Consider the following 26,035-nt stretch of genomic DNA (forward strand, 5'->3'; position numbering starts at 1 on the left):
GGGGCTGTATGTTGTGCAGGGCTGGTCTATAAGGTGCCACAAGAGTCTTAGTCTGGATCTGTAAAAGCAGCAAACACGGCTTCCCCTGTGATACTTAAAACTTAGAGGTGTTCTAAAAAATCACACGCATGCACCCAAGAGCAATGCTATACCAATGGTGATGATGTCAGCATCTTCTAGGCATGTCTGGCAACCCAGGGCATTCCAGGAACTACATGGGGATACCAAAAATATCATGCAGGCAAAACCTATTTACACCTGGCTAGAACAAAATGACCGTCAAGCTTGTAAATCAGGGACCTCAAATTCAAATTACCAAGAGGGCCACATGAAGACTAATACATTGGCCCGAGGGCTGCATCACTGACATTGCCCCCACCCTGTTGCCCCTGGCCCTGCCCCCACTCCACCCCTTCCATGAGGCCCTGCCCCTTCCCCGCCTCTTCCCACCCGTTCCCCAAAGTCCCCATCCCAACTCTGCTCCCTCCCTGCCCCTATTCCAACCTCTTCCCCAAATCCCCGCCCCTGCCCTGCCTCTTCTCCGCATCCTCCCCTGAACACGCGGCACTTAGCGGTTTCCAGGAGGGAGAGGGGAGGAGCAAAGTGCCGCAAAGCAGCTGTTTGGTGGGGAAACGCCTGGAGGTAGGTAGAGGACAGGGGATGAGGTGTGCTGGGGGAGCTTGGCAGTAGCAGGAAATAACTGGGGGGAGCAAGGAGCTTGGCGAGCCACAGCAAATAGCTCCATGGGCCGCATGCGGCTCGCGTGTTTGAGACCCCTGATGTAAATAGTAAACTGGTAATTGATCTATCTTTTCGTTACCTCTCCTTTCCTTTGCAACAGTCTTGTGGGATTCCCATATGGAATGGGCTGATCTCTTCTCTGCTGTTTCCAGTGGTTATAGAGTTACACCCCACCATTTTCATCAGATGTACATGACTTTATCAAAATACTTGCATTTTTTAAAAAATGCAACATAAAATGAGCACATAACACTCTGCAGCAACAATAAACAGTCTGAATATATAGACAACAACTGTTTGAAGAAATACCAGCCAGATGGAGACCATCACAACAGGTTCTGGAGGAAAAAAATCTGTAAATAAAATATGCTGTATAGTACCATATAAATCTTAGACAGAGGGAGAGAGTCAGAAATCAGAAGGGTCCAGCTGGTAGAATACTGTTTGTCAAATTATAAATTCAGTTAATAATTCTTACTAGTTCAACATGTTGTTTGATTGATGATGATTATAGACCATATTTAACTGGCTGTATGGTAGAGGGCGAGCAGATACCTGCTATGGGTGACTATGTGTGACTGCCTCAGGTTGAGGTAAACAGGGCTGGAATTCTGAAAAAGAAAATATTCTGTACGCTATATTACAAGGTAAGTAAACTTACATTCTGTCTTTCCCATGTGTCTACCTACTCTGCCCACCCTCTCCCCTAGTACCAACATCCCCTTAGTGATGAGTGGTGCCTTAGTATCAACATTCAAGTGGTACTAGTGTCAAGAAGAGATTGTTTGTTTGTGTATTCACCGGTCCTAGAGTGACCCAATCCTGATGAAGCTGCACCCTTTTGTGTTGATCTGCCCCTGTAAGGAAAAACAAGTCCAATTGCATATGATTCTGTCTGAGTTTTCTGATGCTGATATTGAAAGTGAATGGTATTACTGGATTTAGGATGATGTCTCATGATACCCCTGATTTAGTGCTCCCTGTATCATGAGGGCTTGGCCCTGTCTTGGATTTCCATAAGGTGCACTTTTTAATCCATCGCTCCAGCCTATGAAATCATAGCATTGCTATGGCCTCACACTGCTGTACCTGTGTGGTGGTGCTGAAAGAAATAGGGAACATTTATTAATGATTGCTGTTTCTAATGCATGGTGTTTGTTTTCTTCTTCCCCTGTTGCAGTTCTGATCCATCAACTCCCACTTATGCCAAAGTGTGTGGTTGAATGGGTCAGGGTCCTTCTTTTGCCTCTGTTCAATATTAACAATTTCCCTCTCTTTCATACTTTTGCCATGATGTATCTGGGCTGGAGTGAGGAGCTAATGTAAAGGTCTCCCAAGAGTGGCTACCACCTAAATCACTTTCCTGCATCCCCATGCCACATGTGTAGCAACAGTACCTAGTGAAGGTATTAGGAGCGAAGAGGCAATGCAAAGCTGTTCCTTGTTCATGCCTTCTGTGGCCAAAGTTCCACATAGGGGTAGGGTGGAAAAGGAGTATCCTTTGACCTAGCCATTCTGTCCTTTCTTGGGCCACTAATTCTGTCTAACTCACTCCACTTCCTATTGTCAGAAGTATGTGAAGATACCACTGCTGCCATCATCTGGTCAAGGTGGAAACCGCTGTAGGGCCCTCACTCTTTCCCTATGGGTTGTGTCCCTACGTGCATTTTTAAGAAAACAAACAAAACCCAACAACACACACTAAAAATCCTGACACCAGGACACATATAGAATCTGGTCTCCGCATAAAGATTCAATTTTGAATATTTTAACATTTAGGCTGCAGTGTATGCACTTCTGTAATATTGTTTATCAGTATAAGCTAAAGTGATGTATTAAGAATGTAGGTGGGGTTACAAACTTATTGGATCAGCAGAGGGGACAAAACATATGTCTGTCCTGCAACTGGATGGTGTCACTGCAGCAAATGTAGGTAGAGCAAAGCCAGCTCGAGTGACAATAGCAGCCAAACCAGCAGGGGCAGCGGCCCTTGAAGTGTGTCCTGTATACATGATACCACCTGTGCTGCCATAACCGTACTGCTATTGTTACTCAAACTAGCTTTGATCTAGCTAAGTGTGCTATTATCACACCCCCCAGTGGTAGTGTTGACATACCCAACAAGAGTTACGTGTGGCCATTAGTTTGAACCTCCAACAGATGAACAGTGCTTCTGTCTTTACCATCTAAGGACTCTTGATTTGTGATTGCAGTCTAATTTCGAAGTGCACTTAACAGAAAAACTACCATCAACAAAAATCGTATGGGTAGAGCCATATAGATGATGGAGTGTGTGGAATATTGAGCTGTACCTGCTGTACATATTCTGTGGAGTAAAAGTGGATTTCATTTCCTGCTTCCGTCAGCCTGGCTTGGCACTAAATTAATTTTAAACTATCTAAATGCTGTGAATGGAAAGCTTGCTTTTCCTGTTTGTGTGAAATCTGTTGAAAATATAATGATGTAAGTTATATCATATGACTCATTCTTCATGCATAGACAACTATTTTATTTGACATTTTATTAACAATTCAATATATGAGTCAAAAAAAACCTTTATGTGCCTATAACCATGATATTTACCTAATATAATGGTATTAGGACAGCTCTTATGCTTCTAAATACCAATTCCTTATCTATATAGAACAGAAGATGTAAAACAGTTCTCCATCTAATGTCCCTAACATCAAAAATAACCTTGATTATTAGAGTGTAAAAATGCGTAATGAATATACCCTGCCATCTTTGTATTAATTACATGCTCTATGTGTGCTTGTGGTGTCCAATCTATGGAAAGCAATTTTGTTCTTTATTTAGGCTTTCTGAATGATGCAGATATTAGTATAATGGGCGACATACTGAGATGCTAATAGCTTTCCTGCAGGTTTGTTCTTTGTAGCTAAACCATGTTTAATATAATTTGCATGATTCCTATCTAGTTTAAGAATCTCTCTTGCTTTGAAGAGGGGTTTTCTGACTGGGGAAAACTTTACAATATATTATAATTAAACTTAAATCCATTTAACTTTTGTGCATTATTCATAATTTTCCTTCCTTCTTTTGCTAATTATCAAAGATATGTGTTTAAATAAGAGAATTCTCCCTTCCACACCAGTTTTCTCCTACTTTTAGACTGCAGTGAAATTACAGTGCCCACATTCACAATCTCATCTAGGGTTAAACCATTTTGATGTTACATATTACAGGTAATGACACTAAATTACAAGATCAAGTACTGGGAGAGGATCAGTTGTGCTAGAGAAAGATCTTAAAACACAGACCTCTCAAATTGCTTTCGACAGTGAGAAGAAGAGATCTGTGATATCTTTATCTTTTGCTCTCTCAGTGTGCTTCCCCTCACAAAAATCTACTTTTACCTCTCTAACTTATTGTCTCCAACTGCAATCTCCTTCAGCATTTCTTCTTCTCTGACACACACCTACTTCAAAGGCTGCAGGAGTGATATCAGGGTAATAGTTTCCCACCTTGTCACTTCTAGCATTTTACTCTTCAACTGAACTGCAATCCAGTCATCTGTTTCCTCTCCCTCCATGTCATACTCTGTTCCCTGTGAAACTAGAAGGGTGTATCTAGTGGTGTCCTGCAGAAGGGTCTGCCTTGGGTCTGATACGATTCAATATTTTCATTAATGGAGTGGAGTGTATGATTATAAAATTTGTGAGTGAGACCAAGCTGGAGGGGTTGGAAGCTATTTGAAAGACAGGATTAGAATTCAAAATTGTCTTAATGAATTGGAGAATCCATATGACACCAACATGATGAAATTCAGTAAACTCATATGCTATGAAGTGTACTTAGGAGGGAAAAATCAAATACAAAATGGGAAATACGTGGCTAGGCAGTAATACTGCTGAAAAGGGTCTAGGGGGTATAGTGGTATATGGGGGGAAGGGATAGCTCAGTGGTTTGAGCATTGCCCTGCTAAACCCAGGGTTGTGAGTTCAATCCTTGAGGGGGCCATTTGGGATCTGGGGCAAAAATTGGGGAGTTGTCCTGCTTTGAGCAGGGGGTTGGACTAGATGACCTCCTGAGGTCCCTTCCAACCCTGATATTCTATGATTCTATTAGTGCATCAAAAATGGAATATTATATATGAGACGTGGAAGGTTATTGTCCCACTCTGTTCACTGGTGCAGCCTCAGTTTGAGTGTTGTGCCCAGTTTTGGGCACCACACTTTAAGAAAGAAGTGGATAAATTGGACGGAGTTCAGAGGTGAGCAACAAAAATGATAAAGGGTTTAGAAAACCTGACCTATGAGGAAAAGCTAAAAAGAACGGGGCCTGTTTAGATCACTTGATGATTACCTGTTCTGTTCATTCCCTCTGGGGCACCTGTCATTGGTCATTGTCAGAAGACCGAATACTGGGCTAGATGGACCTTTGGTCTGACTCAGTGTGGCCATTCTTATGTTCTTGAGAAAAGAATAATGAAGAAGAAGCTGATAAGTCTTAATTGTATTCAGGGCTGTTACAAAGAGGACAGTGGTCAGTTGTTCTTCATGTCCGTTGAAGGTAGGACAAGAAATAACAGACTTAATCTGCAGCAAGGGAGATTTAGGATAGATATTGTGAAACCTTTTCAGCTATTGACATAATTAAGTACTAGAACAGGTTACCAAGGGAGGTTGTGGCATCCTCATTCTTGGAGATTTTTAAGAACAGGAGATAAACATTTATCAGGGCTGGTTGAAGAGTATTTGGTCCTGACTCATTGCAGTGGTGGTGGACTATATGATATCCTGAGGACCCCTTTAGCAGTACATTTACATTTATCTGATTCTGTGTGGCTGTCAGTAGTGTTCACCCAGTCTCTGTATTCTTTTTCTTTTGACACAACCACTTAATATTTCTCCTTCCTTTCACCTCAGTTCCACAGCCTTATCCTAGGTTAATGTAACATGCATCTCAGTGATCTCTCATATCTTAGTGCGTCTTTTTCACCTTCAGCACTTCACTGATTTCCCTCCAGTCACTTTCTTGACTTTATCTTCACCAAGAACTGATCTGTCTGATCTCTCATGTGATGTTTCACCAGGCCTGCCCCACTGTGGGGGGAAGGGGGAAATGGTTCCAGTGGGAACTCCATCTGTAGCCAACCATAGCTTTTGGGGATGGGTCTGTGCCTCACACTTAATCTGAGTTTCTTCTCTCTCAAGTCCACTTTTCTTTCTTCAACAGTCCTTACTCCCTCTGTACACCCCCATCAATCTTTATGACCTCCAGTCTATAAATACTGTATCTGCAATTACATCCTTATTTTATAATAAAATGTTACAACATAATATTAGAAACATTCTCGTGGGTGTTTTGTCATTGGAGAGAATCTCAGAACCATAGAAATCAGAGATGGAAAAGACCTATTTGGACGTTAAATCCATTTACAGAGCCATATAAGACTGCTCTCTAAAGTACATCTTACAGTGCTTTACCCTGTCTACTTTTAATACTCCCAAGCCATACGGCTTCCACTATTTACCATGGGAGAAAATCCAGCAGGTACTTAGTCTGCAGCCCTTCATTAGGTGCTTTACAGCCTGTACTCTCCTAAATGACGCACAAAACAGGGAGACAAGGTGGGTGAGGTAATATCTTTTATTGGAACCACTTCTGTTGGTGAAAGACACAAACTTAACTCTTTGTAAGCTTGGAAGCTTGTCTCTTTCATCAACAGAAGTTGGTCCAATAAAAGATATTACCTCATTTATCTTGTCTCTCTAATATCCTGGGACCAACATGGCTACAACTACATGAGAACACAAAACAGACTCACGCAGACTTTCCCTGCAACTTCCAGGTAGGATTCTTGGATGTCAGAGCGTGCACTTTTGGCATCAGGCAAATCAGATTTCCAATACCTATTCCCTGTTGATGATGTATCTATGTACTTGGTTACCTACCATTTTCATTGATCTACATTAAGTAATAGAAGCCTGCTATATAACATTTTCTTACATATCATATTTGCATCTAAACTGTGATATAGACCAACATTTAGGTCAGTTGCTTTAACCAGTGTGATTTGTGTTGGTTGGCCTGCTGTGCTACATTTAATCTTGTACACTGTTATTTTTTACCTATAACAGATAGATATATAAAAACCCCATAACCTATATAACACATAGAAACAGGTACCTTACTTAGTTCTCAAACTTCTCTATACTTTTGGGTATACTGCCACCTATTCAAGTTGCTGTTGCAGAGCTAGCGATTTTTTTTCATAAGAATACATCGTTCCTGATATAGCTGGTGGCCAAGATTTTCTAAAGTGACTAGTGATTTTGGGTGCCTCAATTCCTGGGAGCTTAAATTAAGGCAGAGCAGAAGAATCTTATTTTTAGAGGATGGATAATCATCACTTTCTGAAAATCAGGCCCCAGTAATGTGTATTTAGCTTAAAACTAAAAATCATTAGTTACATTTGAAAATATTGGTTTGTGTCTGTGTCTATATTGATATTTATATAAGATGTGGGAACATAGTGGAAATAGGCTAAATATATTTCCTAGATCTTTCTTTTAAACCTGCTTTCATGCACAGTAATGCTATTTTCTGCCATAAAAGTATTTGCACTTTTAAGAACATAAGAACGGCCATACTGGATAGCCCAGTATCCTTTCTTCCGACAGTGGCCAATTCCAGGTCCCCCAGAGGGAGTGAACAGAACAGGTAGTCATCAAGTGATCCATGCCCTGTTGCCCATTCCCAGCTTCTGACAAACAGAGGCTAGAGACACCATCAAAAGACACTCTTGCTTTTCAGCTGGTGGTATTCCACTTCCAGAATTACTTGACCAGAATAATTTGTATTTTTATTGACAAACTGAATTTAAAAGTCCCGTGTTACTCCCGAGGGCATTCTGTGCCAAAAAAAAAATAAAATTCTGTGTACAATATTTTAAAATTCTGCAAAATTCTGCAATAAATGCAGAGGTCCAGCATGGCAGTGGGGAGAACAAGCCACTGGCTACACGAAGGTGGGAGATCACCCTGCAGCCTCCCCACCTGTCGACCCCAAGGACACAGACTCCGTGCTGAGGCTGCACCCAACCCTGACAGAGCACAAGGCCTGGGTCTGTACCAGAAACACTCTGGGGACCTGCCCTCTGTGCCAGGTGTACCACTTATGGGGTAGGCTCAACCAGGCAGGATCCAAATGTGGAGGGGCTCAGTGTGGGAGGATCCAGGTGTGGGGTGAGAGGATTCTGTGTGGGATAATATGGGTGCAGGCAGCTCAGTGGGGAGTCTAGGTGTGGGGGGATCTGGATGCACAGAGGCTCATGGGGGGGGGGTTCCAGGTGCAGGGGCAATGGGACTCTGCAGGTGCTGCTAGGTGAAAGTGGTTGGGGCTCAGAGGAGGGGTCTGGGTGTGGGAGTCTCAGCAGGGGAGTCTGGATGCGGGGGGAGTGGGGGTTGGTGGGGTGGGGGTTTGGGTGCAGCTAATTGGGGGTCAGTGGCATGGGGGGCTGGATGTGGGGGCTCAGGTTGGTGCAGGGAATGGAGTTCATCAGGGAGGGAGTTTGAGTGCAGGGACCTCAGTGGGGGGTGATCTGGGTGCAGGAGTGGGGAGCCGGAGGCAGGGCATCTGGGTACAGGGGGGCTCCAGATGCAGGGGTTGATGTTCAAGGTGGTAAGGTTCAGGTATGGAAGTCTAGGGGGGTTCTGGGTGTACAGGGTGAGACTTTGGTGGGGGGGAAGGTGTATGGGTCTGGGCGGTCTGAATGCATGGGGGTTGGGAAGATGGGGGAGCAGCTCCCGGTACAGTGACCCCTTCCCCCCGCAGCTGAGGAGTGATGGCCGCAAGAAGCAGGGGAGGATGCTGAGCTTCCTGCAGTTGGAGGAGATTTTGGAGGGTGGATCTGACACAGCCCAGTCACTCCTTGAAGGGGAAGAGCCATTGGCCATTATCTTTGAAAACTCGTGGCGAACGGGGGAAGTCCCAGATGACTGGAAAAAGGCTAATGTAGTGCCAATCTTTAGAAAAGGGAAGAAGGAGGATCCTGGGAACCACAGGCCAGTCAGCCTCACGTCAGTCCCCAGAAAAATCATGGAGCAGGTCCTCAAAGAATCAATCCTGAAGCACTTACATGAGAGGAAAGTGATCAGGAACAGTCAGCATGGATTCACCAAGGGAAGGTCATGCCTGACTAATCTAATCGCCTTCTATGATGAGACTGGTTCTGTGGATGAAGGGAAAGCAGTGGATGTATTGTTTTTTGATTTTAGCAAAGCTTTTGACACGGTATCCCACAGTATTCTTGTCAGCAAGTTAAAGAAGTATGGGCTGGATGAATGCACTATAAGGTGGGTAGAAAGTTGGCTAGATTGTCGGGCTCAACGGGTAGTGATCAATGGCTCCATGTCTAGTGGAGTGCCCCAGGGGTCGGTCCTGGGGCCGGTTTTGTTCAATATCTTCATAAATGATCCGGAGGATGGTGTGGATTGCACTCTCAGCAAATTTGCGGATGATACTAAACTAGGAGGAGTGGTAGATACGCTGGAGGGCAGGGATAGGATACAGAGGGACCTAGACAAATTGGAGGATTGGGCCAAAAGAAATCTGATGAGGTTCAATAAGGATAAGTGCAGGGTCCTGCACTTAGGACGGAAGAACCCAATGCACAGCTACAGACTAGGGACTGAATGGCTAGGCAGCAGTTCTGCGGAAAAGGACCTAGGGGTGACAGTGGACGAGAAGCTGGATATGAGTCAACAGTGTGCCGTTGTTGCCAAGAAGGCCAATGGCATTTTGGGATGTATAAGTAGGGGCATTGCCAGCAGATCGAGGGACGTGATCGTCCCCCTCTATTCGACATTGGTGAGGCCTCATCTGGAGTACTGTGTCCAGTTTTGGGCCCCACACTACAAGAAGGATGTGGATAAATTGGAGAGAGTCCAGCGAAGGGCAACAAAAATGATTAGGGGTCTGGAACACATGAGTTATGAGGAGAGGCTGAGGGAACTGGGATTGTTTAGTCTGCAGAAGAGAAGAATGAGGGGGGATTTGATAGCTTCCTTCAACTACCTGAGAGGAGGTTCCAGAGAGGATGGTTCTAGACTATTCTCAGTGGTAGAAGAGGACAGGACAAGGAGTAATGGTCTCAAGTTGCAGTGGGGGAGGTTTAGGTTGGATATTAGGAAAAACTTTTTCACTAGGAGGGTGGTGAAACACTGGAATGCGTTACCTAGGGAGGTGGTAGAATCTCCTTCCTTAGAAGTTTTTAAGGTCAGGCTTGACAAAGCCCTGGCTGGGATGATTTAATTGGGGATTGGTCCTGCTTTGAGCATGGGGTTGGACTAGATGACCTCCTGAGGTCCCTTCCAACCCTGATATTCTATGATTCTATGATTCTAAGAGGAAGTCCCATCCTCTCCTGCCTCCAGCCCAGTTTGGACTACCAGTTGATCTTGGCTCAGGGTAGGAGCTACTGGCTCGGGCATCCCCAGCCCTGTGGTGATTTACCTCTCAGCTGCCTGAAATGTAACTGTGCAGGTAGGGAGTGGTATGTGACTGCTCTTGCAGCTTCCCTTTGCTTCCCTGTCAGAAACTCATTTTTCTTCAGGGAAGCAAAGAAATCTGCAGGGAACATGAATTCTGCACACACGCAGTGGCACAAAATTCCCCGAGGAGTAACACTATGTATTTGTAATAACTGTTCTGCAATAGTGTTATTCAGTTGACTTTAAAAGTCTTGATAAGGTATACTTAGCATTTATAGAGCACTGTGATAGAGCTAACTCATTCTCATCAGACTGCACCTTTCAAGGAAGGGATTATTATTATTATTTTGCAATCATTGAAGCAGACACATGTTTTGTGAGTTGCCAAAGGCAACAAAGTTAGGCACTGGTAGAGCTGGGACAAGAATTCATGAGTCCTGTGGTGCCTCTCATGCACTCATAAATTGTTTTGATCTTCTCAAGCTATGTTTTGTGAGGATCTTTATGTCTTTTAATTGAATGATCTACCATACTGGTAATTCTATTTGAAGTTGTTTTGTCTTTATTTGTAGCATACACATTTCCTGTTGGCTGGAAACTGCTTTAAGGCAAACATTATTAAATTGTGAATCACCAATAAACAGCTTATTCTATATACTATATCATGAGGAAATTGATTTTTTTAACTGATAATTACTGTATCACTACTAGGAATTTGCGGTTTATATACGATTCCATCAGTAATATAGAATTTTTCTCTTCCACTTCTAAACAATGTTTTGATACACCCTACCCTCCTGTGTCTTTCAGAAATCTTCTGCTAACACACCAAATGAGGCAAAACAATAAGCTTTGCATCTCGATAGGTAGCTACAGTAAAAACAATCTGTTGATATCCCTCTAACAATTCTCTTGGATAATATGTCCCTGGTACAAGAAAGCATTTAACCATATACTTAAATCCATCTCTATTTAGGAACGCTCTTGAGCATATACTTAACTTCAACCATGTGCTCAAGTGCTTTCATGAGTAGAGATGTTTTCCTGTCTAATTCTCTTTTCCCCCTGTCTGTAGACACAGTACTTAAAACATTGTTTAATGATGGAAATTAAACAGAAGAAACATCACAAGACTGTGTAAAATTTGAATTCCAAATTTTGAATTTCAAATAACAAATCCAGGTCAATGAAATTCCAGAACAAAAATTGCTGAATAATTGTAAACAAATAGATTAAAAAAAAATCACAAGCTGCATGCTAGGTTCCCTGTAAGCTGCTTGGCTGCACAGCAGGCTATTTAGGGCCGTGCAAGAACCCTGGCTTGGCCCAGCCCCTCCGGAGCTGCCGGGGAGAGGAGCCCCTCCATGATCCAGACCCTCCAGAGATGCTGCAGCTGAGGAAGGAGGCCCACCCCTGGCCCAGTCCAACCCAGCCCTGCCGGAGCTGCCGTGGCAGGGAGAGGCACCCCTCCCTCCCAGCCCAGGTGCTGCTGTGGGGGGAAAGAGCTGGGCGGAGTCCTCTCTCCTCATTGTATCCCCGGGGCAGCCTGCACCCCAGAGCCCTCACCGCCAGCCAGAGTCCTTACTCCCCCCAACCCCTTTCCCCAGCCCTGAGCCCCCTCCCACTCTCAGAACCCCTCAGCCCCACCCCACCATGTGAATTTTGTTACGTGCAACCTCCATATTGGTGCACATAACAAAATTCATTCCGCACTGGCTGTATGGGAACATTCCAGAAACCAAAGAGATCTCATTTATTGAGTAAATTACTCATGATGAATTATTAATTCATCTCTAATTCTTACATCAAAGACGTCCTTCCCGTTCTATGTTCTTATATTTGCTTTGAACATAAGAAAATTTAGCAAGGCTTTAAAATATGGTTTGCTTTGCATTTTTTGACTCTTATTGTATATAGCATCAATAGATATGGATTAATCAGTATGTAAGTTTATTGGGTTTACATTAATACTAGGTCACTGTTTTACAGTTTATTACTCATCCTGAGTAGTGAAACCTAAGAGTTAATGGACAAACACTTATATGCTCCCTTCCTGTGCCAAACATGTGGAAGGGAATGCAGTATTGGAAAAATGTGGAGCTCTACTGTTTCATTCTCTTCTCTAGTCTGCAGCACCTCTGGGAAGAGGGTGCTCTCCGAAAAGGCATTAAAAGCACCTGGGATCCAAAGAAGCCCCCTAAGCCCAGAGAGCACCATAAGATGTGTGCCTGGATTCTTCCCTCTGTATGCTCCTGTAACTATAATGCCATTTACTGTAAGCATTTACTGTACTTTTTCCAATTCTAACACTTTTATTCTGAGATGGGGCAACCAGAGTTGCATGCAGCATTCAAGGTGTGGACATACCATTGATTTATATAGTGGCATTATGATACTTTGTCATATTCTCTATCCCTTTCTTTATGGTTTCTAACATTCTGTTAGCTTTTTTGACTGATGATGCACATTGGGCAGATAACTATCCACAATGACTCCAAGAATTCTTCCTTGATTGGTAACAGCTTATTTTGACTCCATCATTTTGTACTGATAGTTAGATTATATTTTTCCAATGTGCATTACTTTTCATTTATCAACATTGAATTTCATTTGCCATTTTCTTGCCCAGTCACCCAGTTTTCAGAGGTTCCTTTGTAGCTCTTTGCTGTCTGCTTTGGACTTAACTATCTTGAGTAATTTTGTATCATTAGCAATTTTTTCCCACCTCACTGTTCACACTCTTTTACAGATAAGTTATGAATGCCGCACAGTACAAGTCCAAGCACAGATTCTGGTATTTACCTGTCTCCATTAAGAAAAGTGACCATTTAGTCTAACCCCCTTTTTGTTTTCTCTTAACCAGTTACTGATCCATGACAGGATCTTCCCTATTATTCCAAGACTGATTAGTTTGCTTAAGAGCCTTTGGTGATGAAATCTGAAGCCTGATCTACAGATTATGTATTAATTATATTGATTACTTATGAGTTCTCAGTATCACTCTGAGGTCTGACAGGTTTTTGTCCCAAGATCAGGCCCAGTATTATTAAAATTACTGTATAGTTGGAAACCCCAATGTTTACAGTTGCAATACTCACACTATAGGCACCCTTCTATATTTACAATAGTTTATTAATACATTTAGCAAAGTAACAACATTCCAATCCATTAAGGTAAACAGAGATAATACTGAATGTACATCTGAACTTCCATACTCACACCATCCCTTGCAAAACAACCTGAAATGTTAGCCATTATCTTCCTCATCACCATCACCTTCCTCATCATCCTGGCGCCTCTCAAGGGCTACATCTCTCCCTTGTCCTGCACACAGGCCAGGATACAGCTTTTATAATATGTTACGCTGATGCCACTATATCTAATGCATATTCATGAGGGGTTACTCTCCTCTTCCTTCTCTGAATCTCCTCATCCTTCTAATGTTGGGATGTCATTCTCCTATAGGTTAGTATGTTAATGATCTCAACTTATTATCATATATGTCAGTTTGTTGCCATGGCATTTTGTGGTCAAACCTCTGCAGATGTTAGCAAAGTTCTGATAGAACTCCCCCTTACACACTCTGTTTTCAGTTCCCCCAAACTTAGGGGTGATGATTAGGCCATTTATCTGTGCCAAAGTTCATAAGCCTCAAACCTTCAAAAATGAAGGCAAATAGTGTCGTATGGATTTTCACTAGGGACAGTCTTTAACAGCCTTATTTCTCACAGGAAAACACAGTAAAAAACCAAACAATTGTAAATAATTAGATGTTCTGATTTTGAATTAACAGAGAATACACGTACAAGCACAAAACCCAATCTGTTATATAACTTGCTCAGCACCTTAGTATCTGAATATCTTATAAAATCTAAAAGTAAGACAGTTTCTCATTCTCTGCCTGTGTCACCCCATGTTGGTGGGAAAATTGTTGCTGTTGCTTTTCGATTCTGTGAAAGGTAAGCTATAGTGTAGGGTGTCATGTCTACAGCTATGTGAGGGACCATCTGTCCAGAAAGCTCTGTTGCCAGTGCACCCTATTCTCACTCATACAGTTGACCAGTATTCCATGTCACTGAGGTCATGACTAGAGGGTGAACGGTTCTATACGTAGCCTGATTTGTTTCCACAAAGGACTTTGATAATTAGGGCCAAAACATTAAATTTGTTTTAGCTTGGTCCAGATCATCTGGCTGGTGTACTTTAATCAACATAAACAATGAGGAGTCCTTGTGACACATTAGAGACTAACAAATTTATTTGGGTATAAGCTTTCGTGGGCTAGAATCCACTTCATCAGATTCATGGAGTGGAAAATATAGTATCAGGTATAAATACACAGCACATAAAAGTATGGGAGTTGCCTTACCAAGCGGGAGGTCAGTCTAACGAGACAATTCACTTAACAGTACAATGCCAAGGGAAGAAAAATCACTTTTGTAGTGGTAATGAGGGTGGCCCATTTCAAACAGTTGACAAGAAGGTGTGAGTAACAGTAGGGGGAAATAAGTATGGGGGAAATTAGGTTTAGGTTTTGTAATGACCCGACCCAACCACTCCTAGTCGTTATTCAGGCTATCACTCTGAAATCTATCCACTTGTGTTGCTAAGTAGGTGAACTGCTGAAATCTGAACCAATTGGAGTTTTAGGGTTCTCATTTTCATTTATATATACAGTCCATTGCAACACAGAAGCCCAGAGTCAAGAACATGAGTTTGATTTATGAATGGAATGATTTATGACCTTTCCTGTATGCCTTCTTTAAGGTGTTTATGTTCTGTCAGCCCTTTGCATTATATTCAGGTATTTCAGCATGTCTTCTGCTATTCTGTACATCAAATCATATGTGTGCATACTGCAGAATGTCTCTAACGTGTACAGCTCGGTATGTGTTATATCCTCATTAGTGAACACTACTTTAGGTAATGAAATAAACTCCAGAAAAATTTCAGCAGCTAAACCAGCCCATGTAAGATATTCAAGAAACTATGGTTCTTGTAAGTGGTATTCATTTCAGCTCTTGCAACAATCTTTGCTTGAAATTAATGGCTATGGCCCGGATTCTGTCCCTCCAGTTTTTGTGGTGTAGTACCTATACCTTGAGTTACCCCAGCAAAAGAGGCTAGCACCCAAGTATGTGCATTTGAGAGAGAGAGAAAAAAGCTCACTTTTGGAAAAGCTACCAATGTATGTCCTAAATTTCTCTTACTACCTACTACCCCCTCGTGTCTCATATGGGTGTTGTGGTATTTCCTTAAGAACATAAGAACAGCCATACTGGCTCAGATCAATGATCCATCTAGCCCTGTAACCTGTCTTCCAACAGTGGCCAGTGCCAAATGTTTCAGAGGTAGTGAACTGAATACAGCTATTTATTGAGTAATCCATCCCCTGTCATCCAGTACCAGCTTCTGGCAGTCAGAGTTATAGGGATACCCAGAGCATGGGGTTTCACCCTGAGCATCTTGGCTAATAGCCGTTGATGGACCTATCCTGCATGAACTTATCTCATTCTTTTTTGAAGACCATTATATTTTCGGCCTCCACAACATCCCCTGGCAATGAGTTTCACTGGTCAGCTGTGCATTGTGTGAAAAAGTATTACTTTTGTTTGTTTTAAACCTGCTGCTTATTAATTTCTTCGGGTGACCCCCAACCTTTTGTGTTATGTGAAGGGGTAAATAATACTTCCTTATTCACTTTCTCTATGCCATTAATGATTTTTATAGATCTGCATCATAGCCTCTTAGTCATCTCTTTTCAAAGCTGAAGAGTCCCAGTCTCCTTAATCTATCCTGGTATGTACAATATCCTTAATCATTTTTGTTTCCCTTCTCTGTACTTTTTCTAATTCTAATATATCTTTTTTGAGATGGGACAACCAGAACTGCATGCAGAGTTCCAGGTGTGGGCATACCATGGATTTATATAGTGTCATTGCGATATTTTCTGTTTTATTATCTATTCCTTTCCCAATGATTCTGAATATTCTGTTGGCCTCTTTGATGGCCGCTGCACATTGAGTGGAGGTTTTCAGAGCACTATCCACAGTGACTCCAAGTCTGTCAAGAGGGGTAACAGCTAATGCAGACCTCGTCCATTTAGACGTATAGTTGGGATTATATTTTCCAGTGTGCATTACTTTTCAGTTATCATCATTGAATTTCATTTGCCATTTTCTAGCTCAGCCACCCAGTTTAGTGAGATCCCTTTGTATTTCTTCACAGTCAGCTTTGGATTTAACTATCTTGAATAATTCTATATCATCTACAAACTTTACCATCTCACTGCTTTTTCCTTTTCCCAGATCATTTATTAATACGCTGAACAGCACCGGTCTCAGTACAGCTCCTTAGGGAACACCACTATTTACCTCCCTCCATTCTGAAAACTGATCACTTACTTCTCCCCCTTTTTTTTTTTTTTTTTTTGGTATAAACCAGTTATTGATCCATGAGAGGACTTTGCCTATTATCCCATGACTGCTTTCTTTTCTATAGAGCCTTTGATTAGAGATCTTGTCAAAGGCTTTCTGAAAGTCCAAGTACATTATATACACTTGATCACCATTGTCCACATGTTTGTTGATCCCCTCAAAGAATTCTAATAGATTGGTGAGGCATGATTTATCTTTAGAAATGTCATGTTGACTCTTCCGCAACATATCATGTTAACCTATGTGTCTGATAATTCTGTTATTTACTATAGATTCAACCAGTTTTTCTCATGCTGAAGTTAGGCTTACTGACCTGTAATTGCCAAGATCACCTCTGGAGCCTTTTTAAAAAAATGGTGTCACACTAACTATCCTCCAGTCATCTGGTACATGGAGAGATTTAAGCAATAGTTTACATACCACAGTTAGTAGTTCTGCAATTTCATATCTGAGTTTCTTCAGAACTCTTAGGTGGCTACCAACTGGTCCTGATGATTTATTACTGTTAAAATTATCAGTTTGATCTCAAACCTTCTCTACTGACACCTTAATTTGAAACAGTTCCTCAGATTTTTCTAAAAAGAGTGGCTCAGGTGTGTGAATATCCCACACATCCTCTGTACACCTAATGCAAAGAATTCATTTAGCTTCTCCTCAACAGCCTTTTCTTCCTTGTGTGCTCTTTTAGTGCCTCAATGGTCTAATTACCCCTCTGATTGTTCGGCAGGCTTCCTGTTTCTGGTGTACATAAAAATAGTTACTTTTAGTTTTTGTGTCTTTTGATAGTTGCTTTTCAAACTCCTTTTTGACCTGACTATAATTATACCTTTTCACTTGACTTGTCAGAGTTTATGTTCCTTTCTATTTTCCTCATTACGATGTGGCTTCCAGTTTTTAGTAGGGTGACCAGAGGTCCCAGTTTTATAGTGACAGTCCCAAATTTGGGGCTTTGTGTTATATACGTATCTGTAACCCTCCTCCCCTGTCCTGATTTTTCACACTTGCTATCATGTCACCCTGATTTTTAAGAATGTCTTTTTGTATCTAACCTTTTTTTACAGTCTTTCAAATCCAGGTACAGATATTCTGTACTAGTAAAAATGCTTGAAAACTTGGATCTCTATTACTGTAATCTTCAGATCTAAGTGTTAGAATACCTGATGAATCTTCAGGGAGTCTGTTCTCCAGAGGTTCTTAAAGTTGTCGTCATTTTTGTTGGAATAGTGCCATAGAGCAATTGGCATGACTCATAAAATGGTTACTCATAAAATGGAAGAAGACATAAAGTATCAGATTTTTCTTTCTTTGTAGAACTGAGAAGTTTGTGAATGAGTTATAGAAAATAGATTGTACTTTTACTTTTTAATAAATGAAAGCAATATTTGATAGTTCCCAATGACGGCAACCATATTTTAGTTTCTAGAGCTGTGCATACTCAGCATGCATCTCTATAGTCACCCATTCAGCCTTTTGTTGGTCCTGTAACTGTCTCTTCTGAAATCCATGGGCCTACTTCACCTCAGCATCTTGTGTAAAGTGAATGCAAGGTGGGTGTAGAACAGCACCATTGTTGTTCTTTTTGGTTGTATTTCACACCCACTTTCCAAAGGTGCAGACCAATGGTCTGATCATAGTTCGCTCTGGCAGGGCAAAAAGCAGAGCTCTAATCATAAGAATGCTCCCTGTGCTGTATGATGATCAACACAGTAAGGGCAAAGATGAGAAAATAGACCAGAGAATCTGCTATCTCTGCTCTACCTTCACATTAGTAGAGAAGCGGGGTAGAGGGCAGAGAAAAATAAACACTCCATCTTTCCCATTTGCAGCCAGAAAGCGAGTCGTGAAGGAGAATGTATGCTGTATGAGACAGATTCATTGACTGAGAAATTAATTGCAGTATTTCACACAGATATAGTGTTGCAATATGTTTGGTGTTGCACCAGTTTGTGATTATACTCTAAGGTGAAATCACAACCCAGTTATCTCAATGCAATGTGAGGAATCCCAGGATAATAATCCCATAATTATATTGTGGCTTTTTTGTAACTCTAGTCAGCAAAGTAGTAGCTCTCAAGCTCTTCAAAGTTGAATTAACCCAGCTCCAGGTAATTGCCAGAACACGATTTAATAATATGCCCAGAAAAAGCCTTTGTGGTAGTAACAGAGGTGAATTAATGTTTATGTTAAAACAGGGATTTACAGAAAGATATACAACTCCCTAAATTAGCTGGGGAGTTAAAAAACAGCTCACCAAATAGTCCTCAATAGCTGTGTATAATCTAATATTCCAAAAGCCAGTATTTAACTTTTTATCATCTCATAATAGTGTTCTAATATCTAGAACACCAGTAGGTAAGTCACATACATATGTGTCATAAATATAAAGGGAAGGGTAAACCCCTTTGAAATCCCTCCTGGCCAGGGGAAAGCTCCTCTCACCTGTAAAGGGTTAAGAAGCTAAAGGTAATCTCGCTGGCACCTGACCAAAATGACCAATGAGGAGACAAGATACTTTCAAAAGCTGGGAGGAGGGAGAGAAACAAAGGGTCTGTGTGTCTGTCTATATTCTGTCTTTGCCGGGGATAGACCAGGAATGGAGTCTTAGAACTTTTAGTAAGTAATCTAGCTAGGTACGTGTTAGATTATGATTTCTTTAAATGGCTGAGAAAAGAACTGTGCTGAATAGAATAACTATTTATGTCTGTGTATCTTTTTTGTAACTTAAGGTTTTGCCTAGAGGGGTTCTTTATGTTTTGAATCTAATTACCCTGTAAGGTATCCACCATCCTGATTTTACAGGGGGGGGATTTATTTATTTCTATTTACTTCTGTTTTTATTAAAAGTCTTCTTGTAAGAAAACTGAATGCTTTTTCATTGTTCTCAGATCCAAGGGTTTGGGTCTGTGGTCACCTATGCAAATTGGTGAGGCTTTTTATCCAACATTTCCCAGGAAAGGGGGGGTGCAAGTGTTGGGAGGATTGTTCATTGTTCTTAAGATCCAAGGGTCAGGGTCTGTAGTCACCTAGGCAAATTGGTGAGGCTTTTTACCAAACCTTGTCCAGGAAGTGGGGTGCAAGGTTTTGGGAAGTATTTTGGGGGGAAAGACGTTTCCAAACAGCTCTTCCCCAGTAACCAGTATTAGTTTGGTGGTGGTAGCGGCCAATCCAAGGACAAAGGGTGGAATATTTTGTACCTTGGGGGAAGTTTTGACCTAAGCTGGTAAAGATAAGCTTAGGAGGTTTTTCATGCAGGTCCCCACATCTGTACCCTAGAGTTCAGAGTGGGGGAGGAACCTTGACAATATGTGTAAACTTACTATAAGAACTGATCTTCAATATTTCTGTGCAAATGCCATGCAATTATTTTCCTTGCGCTAGCTCTCTGTGCTCACTGGATGAAATTCAGTGAGCCTCATTTTCTGTAACAAGTACGAGCCACAGATATACAACAGCATAATGAGCATTCTCTTGTTTTTTGAAAATGTGATACTTGTATGTCTGAGAATACTATGTTTTCTGATGTTAAACCTACCAAACATTAGGTTATAGACTGGTGTCTTAAATTCTATTTTATATAGAGCATTCAATATGAGTGTCAGAATACAAACTAAGAAAGGAAAGTCTGTCTATAAATGATGAGAATAATGGCAAACTTATAAAGTTTGTGGACAATACCAAGCTGGGAAGGGTTGCAAGTGTTTTGGAGGACAGGATTAGAATTCAAAGTGATTTTGACAAACTGGACATATGATATAAAATATATAGGATGAAATTTAATAAGGGCAAATGCAAAGTGCTACACTTACGAAGGAATTATCAGTTGCACAAATTCAAAATAGGAAATGATGGCCTAGAAAGGAGTACTGCACAAAAGGGTCTGGATGGTATTGTGGATCATAAAATAAATAATGAGTCAACAATGTAACACTGTTGCAAAAAAAAAAAAAAGCTACCATCATTCTGGTATATATTAGTAGGAATGTTGTAAGCAAGACATGAGAATTAATTCTTCCACTCCTACTCAGCACTGATAAGGCCTCTGCTCGAGTACTATGTCCGGTTTTGGACACTACGCTTAGGGAAAAGAGGAAAGGTACAAAAATGATTAAAGGTCCAGAAAACATGACATATGAGGTAAGTTTGAAAAAATTGTGTTTGTTTAGTCTGGAGAAAAGATGACAGAGGGGGAACATATCATTTTTCGAGTACATAAAAGGTTATTATAAAGAGGAGGGTATACATTTTTCTCCTTAACCACTGAGGACAGGACAAGAAACAATGGGCTAAAATTTCAGCAGGGGTTAGACATTACGAAAAACTTCCTGCCAGGGTAATTAAACTCTGGAACAAATTACCTAGGGAGGTTGTAGAATCTCAATCATTAGAGGTTTTTAAGGTCAGGTTAGACAAATACCTTTCAGAGATGGTCTACATAACACACTGTCCTGCCACAGGCTTGGTCTACACTACCAAATTATGTTGGTATAACTATGTCACTCAGGTATGTGGAAAATGCACAACCCTGAGCGAAGCAATTACACTGACCAAACTCCAGGCATTGGCAGCACTATGTTGATGGGAGGGATTCTCCTGTCAACATAGCTACCACTTCTCAGGGTGGTGTAGGTAGCATCTTCATTTAGCACTTCAGTGACGCAGCTGCAGCATTTTAAGTATATACAAGCCCACAGTGCAGTGGACTGGACTATATGTCTTATTGAGGTCCTTTCCAATCCTACATTTCTATGATTGTATTTACTATACTGCATGACTGTAGTGTCAGAGCATCACACAAACGTTAATGGATTTTATCGTAACAGCTAGTGAGGTAGAGAAGTGTTATCCCCATTTGACAGATGGGGAACGGAGACACAGAATAGAGCCAGAGATTTGATTTGCCTTTATGTTGTCTTAATTACAGATGCAGCAAGTCATTTTTAACAAATACAGAGGCCACAACAATCTTCATCCTCACTTTGCCTCTGCCATAAGCTTATTCTTCCCGTGTGCTTTTCATTAGGATATGTTTGACAGAGCTCCAATAAATGCATAGCAGGGCTCTGTGTTATTGAATGCATATAAAGAAGGCTTACCACTGACTGCTCAGCTGCTAATTTGCAAGTATATAGCTAAATTAGTACATACTGGGTAAGTCCCTAATGGCTACTTTTCCCCATTCATCTAAACGTGGATAGGAACATGAAAGCTATTCACATGTGATGGTTAAGCCAGCCTGTTTTGTAAATGGCTTCAGTGTGGTTCTGGTATTAGTGGTATGTTGTCAGTAGCTGGTTAACACTGTGCCCATGCAGTGGGCTAGAGCTCTGATGACCTATTAAGAACATATTTTAATGAATTCCCTATAATAGGTTCCTGTAGATTCGAGTTAGTATGGTTATTGTTATGAAGGAGCTAAGGCAATTCTGTAATACACAATTTTTAATATATTTTTGTAAAAACCAATGTAATAAAAGAACAAATAATACAACTGAAAACAGCTTATTTAATGTAATATCCCAATAGTCTTGTTCCCAATAACAACTTAGATTAGTTACTTTTGAGGTAGGATAATAGTGGTTGCACTTCAATATTTCCCCATTGGAACAGCTGACCATAATTGATCTTAGGCAGGAATTACTTCCCTGTTTATGCTCAGTTCCCTTTCAATTTTCTGTAGATTTAAAGAGCTCTTATGAGTCAATTCATATTTAACAAGCACATTAGCCAAGTAGAAAACCTTCCTAAGTGAAACTGCTATGCAAAGAATGGCCTTGATTTCAGCAGGTTGGTGCCATCACTCCAAGGAAAAATAGCTCTAAGCGATCAGGAGTCTCATATTTACCCATCCAAGGCCATATAGCCAAAGGGTAAGTTGTTCTGTTTCTGACTGAAAAAAAAAAAGTATTTGGGAATTGTTAATATGTGAAGTCAGGTCCAGATACACCTTCTGTGGATCAGGCTCTACTTTTCTATATCATATATTCCTTTAATTATGGTTATTGAATAAAATGGTTGAAACTATTAGCCCCACATAGTGTTTGGTTCTGAGGGTAGATTCAGGAAGATCTGTGTAACCTATTAGTAAGTTTGAAGTACATGTCCTCATCTGTGCTGATTCACAGAGGATATGAATGGTTACAGCCTACAAATACGGAGCCCTGACTCTTTAGCTCAAGCTGTAGTAGCTGATGCTTTTAGCCCTGGAGGTCCCCAGTTTAATCCCCCGTATGCCAGCCAAGAAAGGCAGATGTCAGACTTTGTCTGTTTAAGGAGTCAAGGGTGCCCCTTAATTAATATCTAAGCAAGTCTGATGGGAATGAGGACTGACTTGTATAACTAGTGAAGTTGAAAAAAAAAACCTTAAGACAAAGGACAAAAAAGGATGTGCAGCAGCAATGAGTGCAATAGAGTGAGCCATCAGTTTTGTGTAAGATATTGTATATGAAGATTTTGTCATTTGCTTAATGAGTGCTAATGACAAACTGGTAATGAAAGATCTGGTATCTTCTCTTTTCATATCAACTCCTTCATGCATTGGGCTACTAAGGATAGATTAGCTTTTCAAATTAATTCCTCAGGAGACGATTATAAAGACTTAAATATAAAGGCATTGTCTGGTAGCCATGCTACGTGGTAAAAGTCTAGCATAGAAAGGAGAGTGATGAGTTTTTTTCAGATTTTAATGACAACTAAAAATTACACTCAGGGAGGAATCTTGTAGGTGAAGTAATGTCTCGTGAGGATTTTTAAAGTGTCTAACTTACAGCTGAGCAGATAATTGATATTTCAGTTTTCTGGCTGACCTGAAAATCGGGGTGTGGGGAAGGCATGATTTAGTTGTGAATTGAAACAGTATCTTTCCATTTATTTTTCTCACCGAAGTGAAAAGCCTTCAAAAACTTGCTTGTGTCAAACAAAAAAAAAATTGGAAATGAAACAGTTTCTAAATGAAGTGACAAAATATTTCATTTTGAAGATGTTGAAATGAATGGTATTTACTTTTTTGAAATTTTGTCCCCATTTTTCTTCAGTCAAAGCTATTTGCTAAATTTGACCTGAATTTTCAAATAGTTTGTAGACCCAAAATTACATTTTCCAGTGAATTTACTATTTGCTGAAAAAAATTTCCCAGCTCTAGTCTAGACTCTAGCAACTGCTGAGCACTCTCAAAGTCAATTGGAGTTCTGGGTACTGAACATCAATCTGGAGCAAGCCCTTAGTTCATATGCATTTTCTTTTATTGGTGATACTGCTTTGATCTTCATTTCTTAGCTTGTGACACTAATTTTCTGTATTAAGGCACAACGAGCACTCCTTCAGGTTCACTTAAAAGCTCAGCAGACCTGATAGTTATTTTTTTCCCTATGCTTTGATCCTCCTGTCCTAATTTTCACCCACACTGATTTCAAGTAAACTATTCTCCTCTGGTACATTGTCACTATGGCTCCAGGAATTGCCCCTCTTCCCCTTTAGTGTTGGTCTATAAGCCCATCTCTGAGCGTGCATTGCCTTAAAATGTAATCAGATGCATAAAGGTGACAGAATGTTCCATTACTTCAAAAATCATATTCACATGATCTATACTTCTTCCAGGCTACTCCGAGGTATACCTTTGTGAGGAAAAAAGAAAGGAAAAGCTTTTTGATTTTTTTAGAAGTTATGTCTAAGGTTAGTACTTATTAAGAACACTGCCAACCTGCTCTTTTTGTAAAAGATAGAGTTAGCTGTAGCACAAACCATAGCAGAAGTAATGTCTCATATATTACTCTCCACTTAGCAATGATCGCTGGCTGTGACATTCTGGATTTTGGGAATAATAAAGAAAAAAAAAACACCTTTCAACTGTTTAAATAGTTGGCTTGTTCATTTAGCAGTTCTTTAAATCAGGAAAAAACAAACAAACAGTAAAATAAAAACTATTAACTTTTGGCAGAAGCACATCATTCATTAGGTTAAATTCACCACACCACTATACTGTTTGAATGCCACTGTTACTTTTTTGAGCCTGATTCAGAGAGCCAATGTAGTCTAATATATAGGGCACTGGACAGGGAGTCTGGACATCTGGGTTTATTCCCAGCTCAGCCACAGACAGGCACTGTGATTTTAAACATAAGAATAGCCTCCATCTAGCCCAGTATCCTGTTTTCCAACAGTGGTCAATGCCAGATGCTTCAGAAAGAATGAACAGAACAGAGCAATTTATTAAATGATCCACCCTATCATCCACTTCCAGCATCTGGCAGTCAGAGGCTTAAAGATTCCCAGAGCACAGGGTTACATCCCTGACCATCTTTGCTAATAGCCATTGATGGATCTGTCCTCCATGAACTTATTTAATTCTTTTTTTAACCCAGTTATATGTTTGGCCTTCACAACATCCCCTAGCAATGAGTTCCCACAGGTTGACTGTGCGTTGTGTGAAGTAGTTCCTTTTGTTTGTTTTAAATCTGCTGTCTATTAATTTCATTGTGTGGCCCCTTGTTCATGTGTTATGTGAAGGGGTGAATAACACATCCTTATTTACTTTCTCCGAGCCTTTGTGATTTTATACACCTCTATCAGATCCCCCTTCAGTAGTCTCTTTTTCAAGATGAACAGTTCCCATCTTTTAATCTCTCCTCATATGGAAGTTGTTCCATACCACTAATCATATTTGTTGCCCTTCTCTATATGTTTTCCATTTCTAATATTTCTTTTTTCAGATGGGGCAGCCAAAACTGCACACAGTATTCAAGGATTTATATAGTGGCGTTATCATATTTACTGTCTTATTGTTTATCACTTTCCTAATGGTTCCAAACATTCTGTTAGCTTTTTTGACTGCTGGTGCATATTGAACAGATGTTTTTAGGGAATGTGACACATAACCAGAGAGGGTTAAGCATCCTACAGGATAAACGACTCAAATTCAACCCTTAAAAACATATGGGTAGATAATGTTTGTGGTTTTGTGTATTTACATATATATTGGTAGAGGTCAACAGTGTAATCAAACAGTCCCTGTCTTTGCTGTATTCTGTTATTTCAGAGATCTTAACATTTAAATGAACAGGATATTGCTATATTCATCTCTTTGAAATGTATGGCAAATCATCTGTGAATGGTGGAATAAGAGGCAATTGCCTTATGTTAATATGTGTGGATAATTACCTGCCATGCTTAGGAAATAGGTCCACTTCAAAATCCCCATGAGTGCCTATTGTTCGCTGAAGCTCTCAAAGCTGTCATAAGAAGGCCTGAAACTGTATAAAGATGTTTGGGTCCCAAAACTTTTTTATCTCAGATCTTCTTAAGAGTTAATGCAGGGAAAGCCTAAGCCATTAGGACTGAGATCCCAGTCCTGACTGGACTGTCCTGAATATAAACATTGGACTATAACCGATGAACTATTTCTGA

Source organism: Lepidochelys kempii, chromosome 1 (genome assembly GCF_965140265.1).
Source record: "Lepidochelys kempii isolate rLepKem1 chromosome 1, rLepKem1.hap2, whole genome shotgun sequence".
NCBI classification, from domain to species: domain Eukaryota; kingdom Metazoa; phylum Chordata; order Testudines; family Cheloniidae; genus Lepidochelys; species Lepidochelys kempii.